The sequence below is a fragment of the Apus apus genome, chromosome 7 (genome assembly GCF_020740795.1).
Source record: "Apus apus isolate bApuApu2 chromosome 7, bApuApu2.pri.cur, whole genome shotgun sequence".
In the NCBI taxonomy this organism is placed as follows: Eukaryota; Metazoa; Chordata; class Aves; order Apodiformes; family Apodidae; genus Apus; species Apus apus.
Genome location: NC_067288.1, coordinates 12,210,445 through 12,234,434, shown reverse-complemented (window position 1 = coordinate 12,234,434; position 23,990 = coordinate 12,210,445). Strand labels below are relative to the sequence as shown.

At 37.5% G+C, this 23,990-nt stretch overlaps 1 protein-coding gene across 1 annotated transcript in view; it reads left to right on the top strand.

The window, feature by feature from the left end:
- The first annotated feature begins 1,612 nt into the window (after positions 1 to 1,612).
- The window catches only part of LOC127387341 (hornerin-like), a 73,462-nt gene continuing 51,084 nt past the window's right edge, over positions 1,613 to 23,990 (top strand). The window contains exons 1-2 of the mRNA XM_051625554.1: positions 1,613 to 1,698; positions 5,722 to 5,849. The gene's annotated coding sequence lies outside the window, so the exon portion shown is untranslated. The remainder of the gene's footprint in view (positions 1,699 to 5,721; positions 5,850 to 23,990) is intronic.

The window sequence follows — 23,990 nt, the reverse complement described above, 5'->3', positions numbered from 1 at the left end:
AAACCTCGTGGCACCCCAAGCAGCTCAATCGAGGCAAAACTGGATGGAGTGAAACGGTGACCAGCTGCTTTCTGCTGAAGGCTTCTTCTGAGACTGCAGCTAGCAATTTGGGAAATATCTTTAGTCAGCAAATGTGAGATGTGCCCGTTGCCATGTTATTGTAGGCCACCCCGGAGAGGCAGCGGATCTCAGCCCCTGGGAGCGGGTATCTCTTTCCCAGGTGGCTGCTGGCTGGGGCGAGGCCGCAGCGCGGCTGCCCCAGGCCCTGAGGGCGCTGCCCGCAGCCCCACTGCCTCAGCACCTGCTGAGCGCCCGCCCGGCAGCGAGATGAGGGATCGGCGAGGGAAAAGCGGGACGCGGCTCCGGTTCCCGGCTGGGAGCAGACGGGCCCGCTGGGCAAGGTGAGCCCGCCCTGCGCCCGCGCTCCTCGCCGGCGGGGCGGGCAGAGGCCGGAGGCTGCGGCCCGGGGCGGAGGCTGCGGCCCAGGCCGCTGTCGCCTCAGCGGCGCCGCGCCCGGCCGGGCCGTCGGGGGGTGGAGGTACGAGTGGCCAGAGCCGTGCGCTCAAACGAGCCTGTAGCAGCGTCTGGCAGTTACTGTGGCTGCTGCGTAGCTGTGGATTAGCTCACCTTTTAAAGGCTATTTGGGCTCCCTTCCTGAGCGAACATCACTTTGTAGATAAAAACCGCGTTCGTACCCGCCGGGGTAACGAGTGACTTGTTACAGGTGAACTCCACACCTGTCAGGAACACAAGTTAAATTTGCCCTGATTGACAGAGAACTGTTTTTCTTTTTTTCCTTAAATGTGACTGTGAACAGTATGAAGGTAAACGCATTTGCTTATTTGGTTTGTTGAGCAAATGTAGGAGCTTACACACCTGTCATGTTAATGCAGCAGCATGAGGGAGAGCTGAGCCCTGAGAGTTACTCACAGTCAGTGAGACACCTGTGTGTTTGGTATTTTATGGAACGTGCTTACTAAATTAATTCTGAGTTTTGCATAAAAGTGGAGTAATGACCATTTAAAATGGGGAAAGGGAATGTTGACTTCAGAGTGTAAGCAGCGCGTGCAATCCTGAGCAGCGCAACTTCCCTGTTACGTTTTTGAGTAATCACTGCTTCTCACAGGGTCAAATTTCAAAGCAGAATTAGCATGCAACCTTGCCAGCAGTTGTGGTGGTAGGAAAATGAACCTGAGAGCAATATAGAAAGAAAAGCGTGTTCCTGGTGATTGGTTAGGTAGCACTTACTGGGCATCTGTGCTGTTGAAGTCTTTTGAGGTTCTGTAGGTACTTGCACAGTCCTGTTGCCTGTGATGTATTTGTCTTACTGTGTGATCAGTTTCTTTCAGAAATCTTTACCTCTTTGTAAAACATCTGTGCTATCTACAACCTTTCATCCACAGGTGGTTGTTCACCCTGTGTGATAAACTCGGAGTACTATACAAATGAAGTTCAGCATTATTTGCTATATTTGACAAATAGTATCATTGTTTACCTCAAGTCATGTAAGCTTATGTAATTTGGGAGGCCCAGGAGCACTTCCCTTCTCTGTGCCTATGTGTTTGCCACAGCAACATCTCACTACAACTTCAGAGACACGGTTCTTCCCTATAGTGCCTTTTTACAATGAGTATGAAAGCTGACCACAAAAGAGGAGACTTGTGCTGCAGCCTAGCAAGGATCCAAATACTAACAGAGGTAAGTTCCTCATTAAATTTTCTGGCAAACGTTGAGTTGTGCATTTCTGAGTTCTGACTCTATAAAATAAACGGCAAGCCTAATTTTGTGTAGTGATGTGAAATTTAATACATAATCTAATAATTTCTAAAGAAATAAAGATATTTGCAGTTTTTTTAAGACTCAGATTTGTAAGTACAGATATTTTAAAGCATGATGCTTGAAACTGGGGTTAAATTATAAAAGTGGAAGTCTTTTTTTAAAGTGATTTTTAGAATCGCAATCACATACAAATTCAGTAAAGCTATTAGATTTTTTTCTTGTGACATCTCAAGGGGAAGTTTTCTACAGAATAAACTATCTGTTCTTTTGTGGCTACATTCAGGAGCTGTATGTTAAATTTCTTTGTAATTTTGTATGGCTGTTGCCTGTTAGTGTCCTACATACAGCCTAGACTTGGAGAGTGGTATCTGCTCCCATAATATGCAGTATAAAAATTTGTTCTAAAAGCAAAAGCAAGGTTCACAGCTGCTTGTGTAACACTTTGAAGAGTAGCAAAATAATGGTGTCATATTGTCTTAGCAAGAGGAATCATTACAAGGCATTAGTATGTTATCTGTTATGGAGATGTTTTGTAGAGCTATGCCTGAGGAGAGTTCGGTGAAGAATTTTGAAATAAGTTGGTATATTATTTTTGTGGATGTGAATGAGTGCTTTGAACATCATGGGCAGCATGTTAGAAAGGATCTTACTGGAATATATGGTAGCCTAGAGACTAGCACTGTCTACTGGCTGGAGGTAAACATCTCAATAGAAAGCTGGGGATGACAGATGGGGCAAGAATGCAACTTTTTATCATAGCTGAAAAATTAACATTTCCCTCTCAATAGCAGAGGGTGGCGCCAGTTCTCCAGATGCTGTTGTTCAGGCTCATGCTATGACTGGGCGATTCAGTTCTGTTCTTCCTTCAGAGTCAGTCTGTGTTTCTGTACGGCCACACTCATTTGTCTGTTTCAGTGGCTGAAGTTTCCGTTCCCGGAGGTCAAACTCGTAAGAGTGTTTTAAATATTTAGAAAATGTTTCGTTAGTATATTCCCGTGTAGAGGAAGAAGAAAGTAATAAATCTGTGACAGAGGTTATAAAGTGATAATTGAAGCTAATGAAGTAGATTTCAGAATTTAGAAGTTCAGGGATCTCTATCTGTTTTATTGCAAAGTTCAAGAATCTATTACTTCTTAAAGAATGGGAAATACTAGGATATGAAACCAGGTGCATGTTAGGCATTTATGTATGATTTGTGTCATAGCTCATATAATGATTCTGTAATTGCTTGCATTTGTATCTGTCTCCTTGCGTGTGTTTTCTCTGTACATATAAACTTAATGTGAAAACTGAAAATTACTATGCCTGGACAGTCTTTCACTGTAAGTGTGGTTATTTTAACTTAAGTATTTTGTTACATGGATTTTTTTAATGGCTTTCAGCTTCCACACCACATTTTTCTAGGACAATTAATTGCAAACAGTGAGGCTAGTAATGATGAAATTGTAATTGAAAATTTGTAATTTTGGACTCAGGAAAACTGTGTAGTACTTAGATTTAGTTGGCAGCATTTTCTTTGAATGTCTTTGTTCTCATGAGAGATTCATAGGCCTGAGATTAATGCTGCAATATTTTTCTTTAAAGGTAATTGTAAGGCTGTACTCTAGAAATGAAAACCAGTAATGGACAAGTCTAGATAAGAATAACAGCAATAGGAAGGAATCTAGATGGACTTGGGCACTGAGACAGGATACAAAAAAAAAATAATAATAGAGAGTTATATGAAGTGGTATATCCTTTTAAGTCCTTCAGAACAGCTGTATATAAAATATAATAACAAAGGAAAAAAATATAGGGTCTGTAGCTGAAAAAAAAAAATCAAAAATCTAGGTGCATCTGTCCTGTAGCTTTACCATGTTTTTAACAGGCTGCATTTTCTACCAGTTATTCCAGTTGCCGATTGCGGATGGGAGCACCATATTTTCCAGATAATTTTGCAATTTGTAAAGCCTGTAATCACACCTACTGTGATAAGAGGTGGTTTTGTTTTCTTGTAGTAGCTGTATGGCTAGTACTGCTCCAAGTCACTCCCCAGGCCTCTGGGGCCACATTGATGTGTTTGGTACAGTTAGGTTACTCCAGAGCTTTTCCCAAGGCCTCCAGGCACCATACAGTTAAATTTGAGCTCCAGGTTCTTTTATCAGCAGGATCAGAGTAAATATAGGGTAGTTCAATTTCCATGTCGTGACTAATTTCAGGTTTACTTTTGCATCATTTTGGCTTTAGACAGTTTGTACACTTTTACTAATGTCAGTTAACAGTATATTAAAAGCAAATAAAAACTAATTTATTATAAAGTATTATTGATAATAAAGCATTAGTAGGAAAAGGCAGGTGTTTGTCTGATTATTTCTGTCATGGTTTCAAAGCTGACCTTTGCACAAAAATTCCTTAAAACCTCTTAGGGTTTGGAGATACTGTGCTTGTGTTAGAAAGTATTGTTCTATCTGTGCTGGAAGATTGACTGGAGAAGTTTGAAAGTTATAATATTGAAAAAGTAAATGTTTATTAATTTAGTAGCTGAGATAAGAAGCCTTCAGTCAGGTAATTAAACCATTCTTCCAAATTTTAGCACATACTTTTTATCAGTAATGAAGTAATTGTTCTGAACTGAATGTTGCTATTTAGTGTCATCTTTATTCCTGTCCTTCTTTGTGATCTCATTTAACATAAAAAGCCCCATTTAATTGTGAGGTGTGAGTGTTTCTATATGTGCTGCCAGAGTTCACATTTATAAAGCACAAATATTTGTTGAGAGGGGGAGCTGCAGCATTGCTGATTGAAAGAGAATCTCCTGGAAGACAGAACCTCTGTTTCTTTTCCTGCTTCAGTGCTTCAAATTTTAACTTCAAACTGCTCGTCTTGAGAGCAACCTACTGTTTGGTGGCTCGTAAGTCCTTCAGGAAAGTCAGAGAAACTGTAGCTATTAAGGGTAGGACATGAGTGAAAGGGAGAAGGACTTCTCTGTGGGCACCAGAGGGTCAAGCGGGATGGTTCCTAATCTGTGGAGTATTTAAAAGGGAGGAAGCAGGAAAGAGAGAGAGTTCTGGTGTCACAAAAGTGATGGAGAATTGGAAGCTGCAGTTTAACATTGGTCTGGACCTACTGAATGGTCTGTATGACTCTGTGTGATTTTCAGAATGGCGGAAGGAGGGAGCTCTTCAGAGTTGGAGAGATTCTTTAAAAGACAGTTTCTGATGCACAGCAAAGCAAGGATTCAGAAACACTGCCAACATTTGTCTTTTTTTCTTCAAATTTTATTTTGCCATTTTTTGAATAAATGAGAATATTTTCTATGTTGTACTGCTTGCCTTGATTTTTCATAGTACTGAAAAAATGATCAAATGTAATTTAATAGTTTACCATTTAACAGTATTATAACAAAGGTTTGTTATGTCATAGAAGTCTTTAAAAAGAACAAGTGTTTTAACATTATTTGTGGTTTTTAACTATATAGTAATAGCTTACCACATTCATGTTATATAAAATAAAAATAATTTAACCCCATTTGCATTATACTAACAAGATCTGGTTTTAAGTGTTTTCATGTTATAAAGTCTTTCATCAGATTTTTACAAGTAAATTAGCTTTTAATATATAACTCTTCAACTGTATCCATCTGGGATGCTGTAATCCTAATTGCACTGAAATTATTAAATTGAGGTTGCTTAAAATGCCTGTATTAATATTGCATTGAAGTAATCTTTTTTTTTTTTTAATAGATTAATTCTGAGATGAGGGAGCTAAATGCAAAAATCAGGGATGTGGGTTATAGTTAATGAGAAACCTTTGCGGAGAAACCTTTGCAAAGAAACCATTTTCAGCAGTTTAAAAGTTTAGATTTTTTAAAATATGGGTAGAAGTTAGTTTAGGGTTGTTTTTTTTTTCTAGTTTTACTATATAGTATGGGTAAATTAAATAAAAATGTTTTTTTTTCAACAGAAAGACCAACATTCACCCTGGAATAAAAGGATTCATATATGAGACTCAAGAGAAGTCAGTAAAATGAAGAACAAGATGAGTATTCTCAAGTTTTCATGGAGTGTACAGGCTGAGACTGTACAACAAAGGTAACCTGCAGTCTGTTACTGTGATAACAAATCGTAGAATGAAGAGTCCCTTTGTTGGACACAGCTGTCCATGGACTGTATTTCCAGATCATGGATGATGGAGGAGGAGGAGATTGTGGTGGTCAAAACATAGTTTGATTTGGAAATAATACCAACTGCCTGGTGAGATTTATACTCCTAGGTACATTCTGTCCTATTTTTCTGTCTCCCCAGCTGCATTTCTGTCCTCGCAGGCATCGCAGTCATAGGGCTCCAGTGATATTATATGAAAGTGGAATAGTATTTTGATGAGGAATTCTGGACCATAGAAGAGCAGCTTGAGGAGCTAATTGTAACCATGGATGCATGGTCACAAACTTATTTCAATTGTCATCTGGTTTTCACTTTTGAAAAGCAAGTATTTTTTCAAGGGAAAAAGAGCTCCCGTAGAGGCTGAAAAAACATTTTCCACGTGGCTGCAGTAAATAATCTGTATAGTTTTGTCAGCACTGGCTTTTCTGCCAGTTCGCTGTGATGTCTTAAAGAGGACTCTTAATTTCTCCATGCTTTGCTCTTCTTCAGTATAGCTAAAATACTAATGTGAATTTCACCTAGAAATTATCATAATCACTGGAAACCTAAGTACTGCATCAGACTTCAAGTTTTTATGTGCTTGAACTTCACATTTTAAAGTCTTCTGATAACATATAAAATATAACTCACAATTACTAGAATAGTAACTTTTGTCTCCTAAAGTTAATTCTTAGCATTCTCTAATTTGCTATAATTATATGTTCAGTGTACTACTAATAAGTATACTCTTTCAGCATGTATATGTTTTATGTATATATATTTTGAAACATGGGTGAAAGCAGTAGAAGTCAAAGATACTACATAATCTTTAGCATTTTTTAGTATTAATACTCAGAAATGGTGATGCTTTGAAATACTACATGGTTGTGACACACCACCTGTACCATCATTAGTACATATCACTCTGTTTCCAATGCTAAGAATTTAAGGATTACTCTGAATTAACTGAAGAGACATTTGCATAATATGTAGGTGTCTCTGTGGTCTAAACTTCCTTTCTTGGAAAATTGTGACTGCTGCACCCTGAGAACTTTTGGTAGCTTCAGGGCACGTGGAAGTGGCTGACAGGTAGTGCTAGCTGGTTAACACACTTCTTTTGGGGAAGTTTTGATTTTTGTTTCCTGCTTCATCATTTTCACTACCCCCCCTTACTCCCCCATTTAATCAGTAATCTTTTTCTGTTGATAACAAGAATGCTGCTACCCAAACTCCTGCTTAACCAAATGGCTATCTTCTAAGCGAAGAACCTTAGATTTTGCTGCTGCTTTTAGCTGTCATCACCAAGTATTGCAACTTCCATTGCTGGTGATAGTATTAACAGGAAGAAAAAAAAAACAAACCAAAACAAAAAACAATCCTCTTCTTTTTAACATATTGTTGAAGAGTGACTGGTACTGGGTAATATTCTTACAATGTCAAGTTCAGCGGAACACAGATGTTTAAAAACAGGAAGTCAAGGGTCAGTTTCCCATGCACAACAGTGTTAATCCTGCCTGCTCAGATCACTCCCACAGTGTATCAGTCACATTCATGTTTGTCTGAGCACTGAATACATCAGGAGCTACTTTTATCTGCCCTATCACCAGGTTTGCCATGAGAAGTGGCAAGACCTTCTTGTATTCACCCTCCATATGCGTTTGATTTGTAATCCAACTGCATGTGTGCCAGGGTTATACAGAAGTTCTCACAGTGCTTTGCAGTAGGCCCAGATGTCTGTGGCTGTTCCTTTAGATTGTACTACCTGTAGTCAAATACTTAATTTTACAGAACACGTGATCTATAATTTACAGCTCTTTTGTTGTCGCATCTGTCACATTATATCCTGTTTACACATTGGGAATCCTCACAGCCTGTGTTCATCTCTGACCTAATTTTACACAGCCTTCTGGGCTCTGTTTAAGGCATAATCTCCAAAAAGAGTTCTGAAATGTGTTGCAAAGGTTCCAAAAAGTCCAGGACAGGTCTTTCTTTGGATCATCATGTGTCTTTCAGCTCAAATATCCATTGAGTGCCTTTAGAGATGTTATTCATCATTATGTATTCTGAAGAAATTTACATCGCGTGTGAGGAACTGATATATGAAAGTTACATCATGCTTTCATGCAGGCTGAATAATTTTTTAAAAAATATTATTCCATAGTTGAAGTCTTTGGATGTGTAGACCACAGATTTATAGACTATGATAAAAACACTGATTTCTGTTACTGGAAGCCAGACACTCCTGACTTCGTTTTACTTTCACGTTGATAGAGAAAGTGCTGAAAATGTAAAAATAAGAGATTCCTTACTAAAGATGAAACTTTTATTTCTGTGAACTTAGATGTGAAGCTTGAAAGTATCTGGCTCCACAGCTAAATCCTGTGGATGACCTAGTTATGAGATGTATGTTCTTCCTCAGCTACGTTTTCTGATTTGAGATGTGTTTATATTATCCTTTTTTTCCCTTTCCCTATGCTGTTTTCCACTTCCTGGCTCTCTTTATTTCCACTTGTATTACTTTGTTTAAATTAATGTTAAAAACTGTACACAGTAACCTAGATTCAAGTATCTAATTAATATTTTACACAGTGGATTGTAGTTGTGTTTTAACCCTTTTAAAGCAGACATGCAAAGGCGTTTTTATATTTTGGTAATACAAAGAATAGTATGAGTGTGCAGGTGTAATGTATCTTCTTGAGTTACTGCAGAAATTCTCAGTCAGTGCTTTGTGAATCGCTGCAGGGTGGTGAATCACTGCCAGGTGGTCCTTAGACATCTGACCGTGACTTGACTCTCCAAAAATATTTTCACTTGATAAACCTCATTAAAAGATGTATTGAGGATATTTATATTACTGTTTATCTGTAATTACAGCTGGGACAAGGATGGTATTCTTTTGTGAAAGGGTGATAAGAGATTAACAAATAGCGATACTGTGGATAATATCATTCTAGGCTTGAAAGTCTTTAAATTGATGGATAATAGTAGATCAATACTTCTTCACAAGGGTAGTTATAACTGCATTAAAATTTATTGCAAAAAATAATTTATTCTGTAAGCAATCTGTTTCACAGATGGAACATTAGATTGGAGGAACTCAAGGAAATTAATTTGCCAGTCCTCAGGAGCAGGAACTCTACCTGATCCAAGTGGTCTAATGGCCCAAAGAAGGCTGGGCAGTAGCTTCTTAGTGCCGAACAAAAACACAAAGAAAAATGCTGGAAGAGTAAGAGGCATTGTATTTGCCAGGCAAGCAGTACAGTAGCTTTCTGCCCTGGTTTTCTGCAGCGCCGATCACTATATGTGTAGCACAAATGTGACAGTGCCTGTACCAACAACTGCCTTGATGTTCAGCGGGTTCCCTATGGAACCATCAAAACAAACAAACAAAAAATCCCAGTAAAGAACAGAAGTGGTCTATGACCTGCACTCAGAACTGCATTTAAAAGCCTGATTTACACTACTTACTACTAAGAGTATTCATCACCAGCTTAGTACCATTTACCTTCATTAATAAAAGCTGCAGAACTGTGTCATCTTACACCTGCTAACAACTGAATCTGATATTTGAGTCACTGCAGTGCTGTGTTTAGCACTAATATAATCCTACAGGTTGTAGCAAAAGCAGGAATTCAAGTAATACAGAAAGCTAATACAGAACATACTTTTTAAATTTGACATGAGTACCACTTTATTATTGTAAGAATTGGATATGGGCCAGTAGTAATAAAAGTCAATGGAGAAAACATGTATTTGACATGGGATTTTTTTTAATGGGGTTTGAAACATAGGTGTCAAATCAGATAGAGAACTAAACAGCACTTGTGATTGGTCTTGGAGATAGCATAAGGTTATTGAACTCCAACCAAAAGGCTGAGATTTAAGTGGTTTGGGCAGGGGTTTTTTGGGGTCTTTGTTTTGTTTTGTTTTAACCAGACTAGGAAGAACACTATTATGCATGAAATTTTTGCTGTTCTCCCATCTTGTTCAGAGTAACACAGTGGTTCTTAAAATAAACTAAACAGCTTATGTCTGTGCAACACTACTTTCTCTTATTTTAAAATACATACCCATTCTGAAATTCTGCATTTTATCCACAGCTGTTTGGGAGATAAAACATTATTTTGCTTACAAGCCTTGAGTTCCAAAATGGTAGCATTACACATATTTATTTATGTATATGTATTAATATATCCTGATACCATTACACAGATGTAGCATAGCTTCTTCTTGGACTGGAAACCAAAAAAAGCTGTACCATGAAATGATAATTTGAGTGTGTAGCATTTAACTGTAAGCCTGTCAGAAAACAAAAAAAAAAAACAAGTCTCTTGTGTTAGCAAGATAGTATTGAGAAATATTTCTGGGAATGCCAGAGAGGTTAGTAGGAAGATAAAGCATTAGATCTGAAGTGACATGCAGCTCAATTTCCATTTTTGCCCAAATTACCTCATATTTCATAGGTATATGGGGCTTTTACACTCCATGTGGAGGGATTTGAAATATTATATTGTGAGGTTAACACCTAGTGCTTCTTTGCCCTTCCAGTAGGATACTCTGTGTCTCTGACTGTTCTCTCCACTAGAGCCACCTCCTTCTCCTCCCTGTCCTCTGGCTAAATGGAGGAGTGGATTACTAGCAGAGGAATGCAACTCTTCCAATTTGCCACGTAGGTGGTAATTGCTGCATTCCAAAGAAGTTACCACAGCAAAACTCTCAGAGATACAGGTATCTCAAGTAGAAAGAAAGTGTAGCTTCACTCTTAGAGCTTGTTAAACTTATACATCATGTTTAACGTGATACTTAGTACATTTCAATGTAGCTACTTCAACTGTAAAGAAAACCCAAATAAGTAGATATTTCTTTCCCCAGGTGGTCACCTTCTCACACTAGTTTTCCCTCAGTGCTAATACAAAGAAATAGTTATGATCTCAGCCATTTCCTTTTCCTCATCTTCCTATTTTCCATTATATAACTATAATTATTATTGATTATACCTAATTAGGATTCATTGTGCTTCAAAGGCATAATGTCTAGTCTCTGCTTCCAAAAGGTGATAATTTTGCTTTTAACATCATGAGTAATAGCAAGAGACAAGGGGTGAATTAGATGAAAGGACAAGAGTGACCACTTCAAAAACACTTGATCTTTGCCTTAGTTAACTAGCTAGGTATTTTTAATGAAGTAATCTCTTGAATTCAGAACATTATCATGACTAGTATATGGAGGGGAATACTACTAGTGTAAAATGGTTTGTTTATGGTTTGTTTTTGGTTTTTTTTTTAAAATATGTTATCTTGAGGGCAGCTGTATTTACCTGATGTATAGAGCCTGTGCACTTCACCAGTCTTGTAAAATGAATGGCTCCCATACACACCAGGGACTCCTTTCTTCCATTTCTCAGAAAGGTACCGTGTAAGACATGCTGCCCTGTAAACAGGCTTTGCTTATGTGCTCTGCTCCTGTTTGGAGCTCTTAGTTGCTATGCTGCCTTCAGTTCATTTCTGCATTTTCTTCTATGCTCAGGTCTCAGTGAGATTGTTGTACCCAGGGTTATGTGATAATGAAACAATGATAGAAATTGGACTATGTATATTCCACTCACCCCTCCAAAACAGATTTTTAACTGGTTTATTAATCAAGCATCAGGACTGGTAGTTTTTCCAGAAGGACATAAAGGTTTATAACCCGACTTTGAAAGCCACAAAGTAGGTGTAAGCCACAACTCACAAAGGAAGACCATGTTCTGTCAGATGGAGGAGTCAGTGATGTGATTAAGAAAATGGAAAACTGATTAAGGAGAGTGATTAAGAATTAAGAGGAAATAAAAAATAAAAGGTTAAGAAGCCTCAGCAGAAATGTTTTGTCATCAGCCTCTAAGTCCTTTCTATTACGCTATCTGTAATGAGCAGTCTTTGCAAATCAGGCTCTATAGCTACTTGCACAGCCAAAGCATGTGTGATGTATTAGCTGTTCTGAAACTTTATCCTTCCAAAGTTTATTTATTACTCCACTCCTGTCTGTTGCTACGCAATGGGAATGCCAAACAGAAGCCAGATGCTTTTGTCTTGAGGATGAATTGGTAGGCATTCTGAGGATGATGTTAGTAGGCATTAACAGACTGTTCCAATCACAGTTGTGAACTGATGAGAATAGCTGTGCCTGAAAATGTAGCTATTCTAAATATACTGCACTTCTATTTATTTCAGGTGTGATTCCAGGTATTTTGAAACACAATGAAAGACATTGTTCCAGCTCTGGGGAGCTGACTTTTTTTAGAAAGTAAGTTGGGTTTTTTCCTTATAGAAGGGATATTTCAAATTCACCATGAAAAATGTTAAGAATACTGAACAGAAATTGTGACCTGAGTATTCCTTATGGTGCGAGTTGCTGAATGAGTGGAAATTCACCTGCATCTGCCTTTGAAAATGAAAACTCAGTGCAAGTCTGGTGACATAGCATCATGATAATGCATCTTGCTGTGGCTTCTCACTGCTATTTAGAGTGAAAGGAAGGGCTTGGGAAGTAGTCAGGGAATACCTTTGAAACTATCTGGACTCTGACTGACTGACAAGGCCTGGGTCTCAAGACACATCTGTCCTAGCACATCTGGAGGAGACCTTTGAATATTAAACAATAGAGATCAGCTGATTCTCCTGAGAAAGGCCATAGTGAAACAGATTCTTTGTGGGCTTCTCTTGTGGCTTCCACGTCCCTACTGGGATATTAGTACATTTGTATTAAGGCATATATACAGGTGATCTTGTGTTGAGTATCATGATATAAGCAGTCATAACCCTTGCTCCAGTAAGCTTTCTACCTCTGATTGAAAAACAAATTTTTTATTTAATGTGGTTTTTTTTTATTTTTACAAATTTAAAGAATCTAAGTGCTTGAAAATGTTAATTCCTTATCCAGTGAAATTAAAACCTCTTTCAATTAGTCTGTTTAATAAGAATTTAGCTCAAGAGATGCATGCAGCATATCCATGTTACTTGCTCACTGTAGTTCATCATTAGTCTTCTGCAGAGAAATGTGAGAGAAATCTTTCACTCAGTATCTTAAGTCACCAAAGTCAAGCTATTTTATATCAATGAATGAAACAACTTCCAGACTCTAAACTACTTGAAAAGTCATTTACACTTAGATAAAATATGCTAATAAATCACCACCAAAAGTTTTTATAACTTACACTTGGAAGATGCCTTCTCGATACGGTATGACATCCATCTCTTCATAAAAGAAAGAGGAGGGAGCAGTTAGTGAAAGAGGCTGACTCAGCACAAATAGGACCTTGTGGATCAGACGCACAATGGGGCACGGTATTGTTATTGCCAAGTCTAGATGTACTAGGATGAGAATGTGAAGTACCTTGAAAAAGGAGGAATAAGATAGATTTTGTTAAAATAAAGAATACAAGTGCTTCAAGAATGATGTGGAAGTGTACTCCTGGTCTGAGCTATAGCATTAATATAGGTGCAACCAGACTGTGCTTAGAATCAAGAGGGACTGGAGTCTGAAATCCAGCTGTCCTTACCCGTTGTCAGTTCTGGATTACAGTACACGTTCTCAGATTCTATCTTGGACCATTAACGTCTCCTCATAAAAATTTTGGCACAAGTATTACTTGACAGTGATACACTGGTTTGTTGGAGAATTTTTTCAAAATGTTTTTGCTCAGTCACTGGTATTTGAACTGTTTTAATCTACACTTGAATTTACAAAACATATTTCCTTCATCCGATCCAAGGCATGCAGACTGGGTCACAGGGGAGATTTTTTCAATTTTCTGGTAAATACTTCAACTTTTTCAGGAGTTTTCAGGGCAGGAAGGAAAAAGAGTGCCTTTTTAGGTGAGCACATTCACATTCTTTCTACTGCAATTATCAATATCTCTTCACTAAATTCTTACTTAATTACACTTAAGCTACTGTTGCTTTCAGAAGTAAGTACATGTCTTCAAATCTCCTTGATTTATAAGGCTACAGATTCTACCAGTGATTGTTTATTTTAAAACAACAAAGCTAGCAGAACTAATTTATCAGAAGTAACCAGGTAACAATGATAACATGGTTCCCAAAATCTCTAATGTCTGAGCAGACCTTTTCTGGATATTGTCTGTCTTGGACTACTCTGTTGTAAATTGTTGGAGGTTTTTTTCTATATTTTTTCTAAAAAGTTATTGCTATTGTGTTGAGCATGGAATTCTTCTCTGAGAAAGAATGCTATAACACAAACATTTTCTTAGGTTATTATTTTCCCTGTAGTTCGAATTGCTGCATTTGTGTGACAAGATCTGTCATACAGATGATCATTTAGATGCTCATCTTTTAAAAATGTTATTAGATCCTGTAATCTTATACATAGTGCTGAGCACCAAAAAATCTAGAAGTAATCCAATATTAATTGCTGTAAGTTAAAAAAAAAATTGTTTTAATTATGTGTGGCTTATGAAAACTTGGTAAAAGATACAGATAGAAATTGTATTTCCTGACTGACCACTTTATACATTGGTTTAAAAAATATGTGAGATTAGTGTTAATATATGATTTCTTGCATAACAATGTTTCTTTGGGTAGTCTAGAAGTAGCTCACAAGCTGAGGATATAAGGAAATTATTGACTGTCAGCAATAGTAAATCTTAGCTGAAAATGGAGTTATGATGCAATGCTACCCAATCAAGCTCTTGGAAGTAATTATCACAGGACTGATTTCAGAGTAGCAAGCTATCTGCAGAGATGATAATAGGCGTTGCTCAAGCCTGTCACACCTAACTTGTTTGCCGGGTGATATAAATTGAGAGTCTTCCGTGCATATGTGAGTGTATCCACGCCTCTCCTGTCCTATTATTTCTGAGCAAAGAAGGGTCCTTCATCTAGATTAGCAGATATATTGAAGCAAACACCCTCTTATTTTCTTAAGAGTAGGTGTCAGTTTGATATGCTTACAAGTGGAAAGGATCATAACCATTGCTAGTACTATCAGTGACATTGCTGTTACTAGTTCCCAAGCTTCATTTTTAGGAACCTGTTTTTTTTCACTACCAGAAAAAAAATAACTTACTTAAAACTTCAACTCAGTTAACAATACCTTTTCTCTCACATTCTATTTAACCTTTTATTATTTTTAGAAATAGTTTTGTTAGGAAAAAGTTTTCAAAGAAATAGCTATGAATTCTGTACTTAAAAATTTGTCTTCTGCTCTTTCCAATATACTAAATTTACTGTACAGATAGTTTATGAGTTTTAGTCTTGTTAATGAAAAATTACATTAGGCCCTCATGTATAGTATATCCTATGCTTTTAATTTTCATTCTTCATTAGCACTTCAGTTTCCTAGGAGCCTCTGGTGCTCTGCATGTCAAGCAAAAAATTTCTTGAAAGGTTTCAGTTTTTCTCATTTTAAACTCTGAAACAGTATCAATAGGTCATAGGTCATTAAGTAGGAAGTAACTCAGGCTACTAAGGTGTGTTATCAACTCCCTAGCTGTCCAATTCAAGACTAATGGTATCATCTAGAACTTTGGAATGCAAGAAATAATTTGCTTTATTGACCATTGATGAGCTTGGAAAAAGTTTATGGTCTAGAAGTATAATCAGTTCAGTGTGAGCTTCTGGAGCACAGAGCCAAGAAAGAGTATATGTACTTAGGGTGCTGCAAGATCTGTTACTAAAATTAATTGTAGGGTAAGCCTAATGAAGCTGTTCAAAACAGGATATGGTGAAACACAGAGCACTCCCTTGGCTCCCTCTCAGATCCCTCCCTCCTCTTCCTATATTCTCTCTCAAAATAAGTAACTGTGGCTAGCTGGAATCAGTGTGCCACTAAAGCTACACTTCCTATTTTAGTTTGTTATGGTTGTTAAATATGGCAGACTGAGACATAGATGTGATTTCCATTCATCTCCCATCTTGTTGCTCTTTTTTTGATTTCAGAGTCTATCTCAGTTGTTATCCACCATTCCTGTTTGCCTACATAGAAATTCAGGGTCATACTGGACCAGTATCTCTTAGGACTGTGAGATTAAACCTGCTTCCATGTTGCAATAACAAACTCATGGTTGCACCTTGTTTGAAACTTTTCACTGTAGTGAAAAACGTTTAGCTTAGCTGTGCTGCAGCCTGTGTAGAGTGTCTAGGTCTTGTATTACCCTAGAATTCAAAAAGGTTATGTAACAAGATTCTGGATATAAAAGAAGAGGGTCAAAAAGGCTCTGATTAAAATAAAAACCTACCTAGAAGTTTGCATCTTGAAGACATTCAAACATGTGCTTCCTATTTCAGCAGTAAGTGGAAAATACTGCTATACTTTACTATTATTAGCATTTCTTAAATATAGTGGCAGTTCTAATAAATTGTTATTTAATGATGTAAAAGGTCTCTTTCAACCCCTTGTAAGAAATCCAGTTTATCATTTCCACAAGCAGCTTTGCAGATCAATGGCTGTGTCATGGCTAACATACTAAGCCAAAGCCAAGATAACAATTGTGTTTTGGTCTGATCTCATTTTTGGTGATATAGTTATAGAGCAGCCTAGTCTCCTCTTTAGGTAGAAAAGCAAAAGCACTGTTGTTAAGTCCAGAATTGCAAATTAAACCATGCAAAAGCTATGAGAATTGAAAAATAATAATCACTGTTGTCAGTGTTTAAAATACAGATTAATTTATGTTTTTCATAACTAGAGTGAAAAAAGGAAGCTGATATTCTTATGCAATCACTTTTCTTCTGGCCCTAAAGAAATTTGTCATTGAATCATGAGAACTGACAGTACTGTGTTGCTCAAATCAAAACTGATATTTAGGCAAATCCTATTAGTTGGATGCCTCCAAATGAATTTGCCCCAATTTTCTGTTATTTTTTTTGTTTTCTTCTTCATTTGCCTGAAGCTGCCTGTGAAGAACTGAAGCTGCATATACTGAAGAACATGTATATGCAAACTAGACTGTGTTTCTGTATCAAGGGAATCAGAATCAAGGTTACCATTAACCAAGAGGCCAGAAAATTTTGTGATGTGTCTCAGCCAGCATCATAATAAAATTAAGGGACATCCCGGTTCCCTAGGGCTCCAGGTCATCACCACACAGGTCAGTGTCAGCCCTTGAACTTTGGGCTGCACCCATCCAACAAAGTGGCTCTCTACAATTAAAAGATATTTAAACATTTTCAAAGTATAAATTATAAACTTATAAAACTTTAGATACCTTGCAGCTAACCACATAAACATTACAATTTGAGGATTATTATATATGTGAATTATAAAGTTATTTTTCTGCTGTGAACTTATTAACACCATGTTACAAATAAGAATTATAATGAAAGTTGAATTCGATGCTCTCAAATTATAAGCTTCCTATAGTTACCCATTAAACATTTAATATTGATACAGAAAAAAAGGAGTAAATTTCAGAGGGTAGCTAGGTCATTGACCATTTTGTTGGTCATTACTTCCTCTTGTAAGTGTCTGTATGGAAGGTTTATACGCAGAGAAAATAGAAAGCTTATGGCTTTCAAGAACTGTCATCGCACTTACCAGAATCTGGATGGGAATTCCATACTGTTTATGATTCTTACTTCGGGGATTCAGTCCCATGAAGGACTTGCTTTTCTGGCTCCCTTTCTCCCCTTTTATTTTCTCATTTGAACCATTTTTGTACTTTCTTAGTGAGGCACAAGAGTTTGTGCACTCTAAGAGCTCCACTGTCTTGAAACACTAGTTTCTGTAGCTGCATGGTATGGTTTGTCATTTATAATTTCACACAGCTCCAGATAGAAAGAGAATTAACCGAGAAGTTTAAGAATCAGCTAGGCATGATACACAATATTATATTCCTTTTTTCCATCCATATAGCCAAATAAATATCAAGAGCAAGATCAGGGGAAATTAAGTAGTCTGTAACTTCTTCATTTAATATTTTGAATGTCTCTTCCTGTTTTCCTAGATTTTCTTAATTCCCAGTTTGAATGAACTTGACATACCCATTATTCTTCCTAACACTTTTTTAAAGGGTGTTTATTTTTACTATTTTTTGCAGACCAGCTGCATGGTACGTTTTCTCTGTACAGTCTTTCAGTGAGCAGAAGAGAATAGTGAGTAGAAGAAATAGGCCAAATTTTAATACTCTCGACCTTGCCCATTCCAGTTTATCCACTCCCAGCTCTTCATCTCCTAATGCCTACCCTAGTCATGCCAAGCTCACATTTTTCTCCACTGAGTGTTATGTCCTGCTGGCAGACACTGCCTTCTGAGTTGAAAGTAAGACTTATTCTCAGCTTTAAGTCTGTGTTGTTATAAGGAAGTGAAGATTTGTGCAGACCTGTCAGTCATGTCAGCTTATACTGTGTAGTTACTGCATTCCTTTTGCTGAATTGAACCTGTCCTGATTTAATTTTAAACCTATAAACCTAAAAAAACAAAACAAAACAAATCCAAAGAAAAAAAACACCACCCCAACAACAACAACAAAAAACCACCAAACACCAAAGCCAGGAAATACTGATGAGAAGGAGGAAGGAGAGAGAGAGGATGGACACTGGAGAGGCTTTGGGAAGTTAGAACTGCTGAGTATGTGTTTCTAACATAGAGAAGTTCCAAAGGTTTTATGGGTTTTTTAGGGATTCTCTCAGCATCTGTGGTTCCCAGTGGCTGCATGACTTACATATTTTTTCACAAATGCATTCAGAATCCATAGCTGCATTCCCACCTGAGAGTATGTGGCTGCCAGATATGTTAGTTAAAGACCCATTTTTATCTAGAATATCAGAATCAAAATCAACAAGGAACTGATTTCTGTGCCACTGTCTCACTGATCTGTCACCTGGTGGGATGTACTAGTCTGTTGCCGATTTCAAAGCCTGTAGGCATGTTTCTAAACCTTTTGTAAGCTGATGCTTGCAGTTAGATTCGAAGACTAAAGAAAGGATGTGTTACTCTCTAAAGACAGTACCTCTTTCCAGAGTCATAGAGAGTCAGTTTGTCTTGGCTTCAGGATCCAGACAGTATGCAGAGATGTCACAAGTGAAGTAAAATGCAAATGTCCCGGTAAGTGACTCACGTGATTAGCCAGGTTGGTCTGTGTAATGCAGAATTGTGATGTTACAAAGTTACTTTCCTAAAGCCTTTCCTCCAAACATAATCATGCTATTACTGTTTATTCTGACAGCAGCTTCCTTCTATCCAAGAAGCTCAGCACATTTCACAACCATTAAGCTTCCCAATGAAATAGTTAAATACCATTATCCCATTTTCTAGATGAGGCATATAAAGAAATGGCTTGCTAGAGTCACACAGGAAATTTGCAACAGAGCAAGGAAGAGATGGCAGTTCCCCCAGCTCTCATGACTGTTCTTTTGTTTAAAGAATTATTCTTTCTATCCCCAAAGAAGACAATCCTGGTCTTGGAGCAGGACTCACTGATACATCTGATACATCAGAGATTTTGGTTGGAAAGTTATTGTAGGAGTCAAATACTTGATCATGTGGGTTTTAAGTTTTTAAGATTATTCTTGTTATTTTTTACTATAAGGGTTATATATTTAATGATTCCCGTCTGTAATGTAAGTGTCCATAACAGGAGGTATTATGCTATTTGTGGTTTGTCTGTGTGTGTGTATATATATATACACACACACACATAATACGACATGAAGTGTGAGAAATTTTGAGCTGATTTATATTGTGCAGAGTAGGAATGTGGGGTTTTTTTAAGTGCAAGAGTAGAAATTGGGTGGTTCATGTCCTCTGTGTGTTTTGAGAGAAATTACCTATATATCACTATTATTGTATGGCCTATATATGCAATATTATCCTGCCTAGCTACATAATTTTAAATTAGTGTTGTCCGTTAGGAGGAATTCCTGTTGGAGGTGAAAATGAAGTAGAATCCTGGAGATAATCGGGAGTCCTAAACGAAACAGCAGAAAGCCATTAGCTGAGGATCATTCTCAGCCTGACTCCAACCTGGGCTCATGAAGTTTATTTCAGTTAAGGTTAGGATGGAAGATGATACTTAGGAAATCTGAAAGATCTTGGCCTACACAGTGAAAGGGGTTGAGTCAACTTTTTAGGGAGTGTCACAGAGTGCTGACGAGGACTGACGCGTACCACGAGTGACAGCAGACTTTCTGTATGACCTTGGCTGAGTTACTTAATCCCTCTGTGACTTGGTTTCATCATCTGCAGAGTTAGGTACAAATTATAATATTTCCCTGCCTCACAAGGAGTTGTGGGGATTACTTTGTTACTGTTTGCAAGGTGTGTTCAGAGACAAAAAGAAATGATGCAGTGGAAATGTTATTTGTTGCTGGAAACCTATATAATATCAAATACTTTGTTGATCGTGTCCTGGAAAATATATTAACTAGCTACATATTAATTCTGCTATTATCAGAAACCACATGAGCCCGTAATTCCTTCCGTTTTTCCTCTACTTCCTTTATGCTTCTGTATTCAAGTTGTGCGTATGTTGTTAGGCAAAATTAAAAATCTGCCTATTAAAAAAACTATGCCTTTCTATCATGTCTGCTTTTCAGCTTCTGTAAATTACAAACCCTAGACCCCCCAAAGCTACAAATACATTCTCCTACCTAGTAACATCCTGTATAGATTGACAAAAAGATAAGTAATAAGCTTCCTTTAGTTACAATTTCTAAGAAGTAACATCCTGTATAGATTGACAAAAAGATAAGTAATAAACTTCCTTTAGTTACAATTTCTGAGTGTTTAGGTTGAAGTCCAAAGAAATGTCTACTAGTGTGAGCATCTCTCACTTGGCCTAGGAGATTGAAAGCAACTCTTGTAATGTGTAGCTCTATGTTTATTAATACCAGATCTGTGCATTGTCTGATCACATAGTAATGCAGATTTCATGGGTATCAGTTATGGACATGCAACAATGTTTCTCTCAAATGAGCCAAAACTTGATTAGCCTAAGCAGTCAACATTTTTGAATGAGAGTGCATCAGCAAAGTGAGTCTATACCAGTCAGTGTTTTGTATCATGTAGCTATGGTATTTTTGACCTACCACTGTTGGATTGCATTCATTTTGATTGTTAATAATAAGGCCTCAGCTTTCTTTTTAACAGTGTTTCTCAGTAGTTGGATCCCGCTTCTATAATATCTTCCATTCCATGAACAGATGTTTAGATTTACTTAAATCTGAATATAGAGTCTGGTAAATCACCAACAAATTATAGTCACTGTGGTTTATATGAAGTATTGCATATGTTTGCAGCCACACCCAAGCACTCACCTTAAAAGCAGAGAGGGACAATACTATTTGTTAGCTTGCACAACACATAAGATGACACAATGTTCCTATATTATTGCTGTTGTAGGTGCTGTTCATTTCAGGTGTTTCTCCTGAATGGCACGAAAGTGTATGGCATTGATAATCCATGCACAGTCTTTTTCACCCTCATCTCTGCTGTAGTAAAAAAAGTTGAATAGAAGTAAACCATTTGATCACTCCCTTTCTGCTCTTTTCTAGTCAAGTCAAACTTTTTTTTTCCTCACTTATTCTCATGGAAGGCTCCCAGTGACATAATCTAACTAGGACTTTCGGGGTGGGGACCATTATTTTTATTTATAAAGTACCAGTCTTACACTAATGTTGGCAGGCTTTAAATCTGACAAGAAGAGCACTAACATGTGCAAAGACAAGAAATTAAAGATAAAAAGGAGTTGAAAATCTTTAATATGTAATTTTTTGTTTTCTAGAAATATATATAAATTACTGGCTTGCTGAATTATCAGATAGTTCCATGTTTATTGAGAGTACATATATTTCCTTAAAAATGCAAAAGATTCTATATAAATTTTAGTTGGCTCTACTACTGGCTGTAAAAATCTACCATTTTAATATAATATTCTCTAAAGAACAGCACTAAGTTACAGCTAGAGCTATTTTGAGCAGTAATTCTGCTTTATTATGCGTTGGTGTATTTTTAAGAAGGGAATATAATTATTGAATGTAGGAAGTATAATGTTCCCTTAGAAATAAAAATGTGGCAATACTTAAAAGCCTTGGAATTAGGATATAAATATTTACACACCAGTACAAGGCAGAAGAAATACTGGGTTTGAAGCAAAAGTAAATAAACATATCTCTTCAAATAATCATTATGATACAATTCACATGCCTATTAACAATCCTCACCACTAAATTTAGACTAGGATTCACATGAGTACTTTAAAGTTACAGAAAGTATGCTGGAGGTTTGCAGCAATTATAACATCCTCTTAATAGCACTAAGTACTGTAAACTGAGCAAACCACTTTCATTCAGAGATGAAATGCAGGCTATTACAGAACTTTCTTGCAATTGTTAAAGCAGGTGTCAGAAAAGCAATTTTTATATTTAACATTTCTAGGAATTTTTCTGGGTCTTCCCTCTGTGAGGGAAAAACAAGACAAGGAGAAAACAAAGAAAAGGACTGGGAGAGCTTAAGAAGGCAGCTGGCACTTAAGAGGAGGCAAGGATGCCAGTAATAATTGTTCTCTTTGCCAGAATTATGGAAAATAGTGTTTGGAAAAAAAAAAATTATTTCTGTCTTTTTCCACTCACTTTTATTGTTTTATGGAGTCAGTTTGAAGTACTCAAGAAAAGCTGTGTATGTTTACATTCTCATATGTTCATATCCATAAGACCAGTTCTTTTGCACATTTTCTTAGAAATAATTTTGGAGTGGTTACTGTTTTGTTATTCTTTGTTTCCCACTGTGGCTGAGGGATCCAAGGCAATAGTTTGTCAGTTCTCCTGCAAAGTCCAAGACTCAGTGACATATACTGTATACTGGAAACATCAAAGTAGTTTGATAAGGATACCAGATGCTGACAAAAAAAAAATCACATCTTTTACCTTGTTGTTTATGTATATTTGTTGACATTAGATGTAGCTTTGTTATGCATTCTAGCATTTCCAGTTGCAATGTAAGTTACCAGGAAAAAAAATCATCTTTGGCTGAGAAGTTGCAGAGAGCAAGCTGAATGCTGGTGAGGGTCATGAGCGCACTTGGGGGTTGTAACGTTAGCAAGGAGAAAGGAAATGGGCTGCTTGTTCTGAATTGGTTTGAACAGCTTTTACTGGAAACACTGCCAGGATTTGCAGTCCTTTATTCAAAAAGATACTCTTTTGCTTAGGTGAATAGCTGACTTCCCTTTTATTGACCATGTACTCTTTGAAATTTTCACGCAGTGCCCAGTAGGAATCCCCTTCTTCTCAGTGTTCTGGACTCTGGCCTCTCTCATGTTCCCTCGCTTGTTCCTAAAATGAATTGACTCACCATTGGTGGCACCAATCAGGTGTGATTATTTTAAAGTAAGACCAGCTAACTGGTCTAAATATGGACTGACATACAATCACAGATTAAAAAAAAAAAAAAGTGTATTAAGCTTCACAGAATCATAGAATGGTTTGGGTCACAAGGGACCATACAGATCATCTAGTTCCAACCCCCTTGCATGGGCAGGGACACCTTCCACTAGATCACATTGCTCCAAGCCCCATTCAGCCTGGTTGTGAACACTTCCAGGGATGGGGCTTACACAACTTCTCTGGACAACCTGTTCCAGTGTCTCACCACCCTCACACTAAATTTCTTCCTATTATCTAACCTAAATCTGCTCTCTTCTGGTTTTGATCCATTACCTCTTGTCCTCTCACCACAAGTCCTTGGAAAAAGCCCCTCCCCAGCTTTCCTGTAGGCCCCTTCAGGTATTGGAGGGCAGCTATAAGGTCCCCCTGGAGTCTTCTCTTCTCCAGGCTGAGCAGCTGCAACTCCCTCAGCCTGTCCTCATAGGAGAGGTGCTTCAGCCCTTGCATCAAATTCCCACAGGAATATGCATTGAAGGTATTCCAAGCACCAGGAAAGTCCGTGTGAAAACAGCATTAGTTAGACCTGCACTTGCACAGTGGTTTCAGTATGCAGCAAACTTTGTAATTATGGTCTCGCCAGGGTCAGGAATTCAGCACTAGTTCAGTCAGTATTTAATTTATGACCTCAAAATTGGCCTTTCAAGTGTGGAGACCTGAAAAAAGACATTTTTTAACTTGCAGTTCTTGAGCACAGATAAACTAACACCGCATTGGTGTC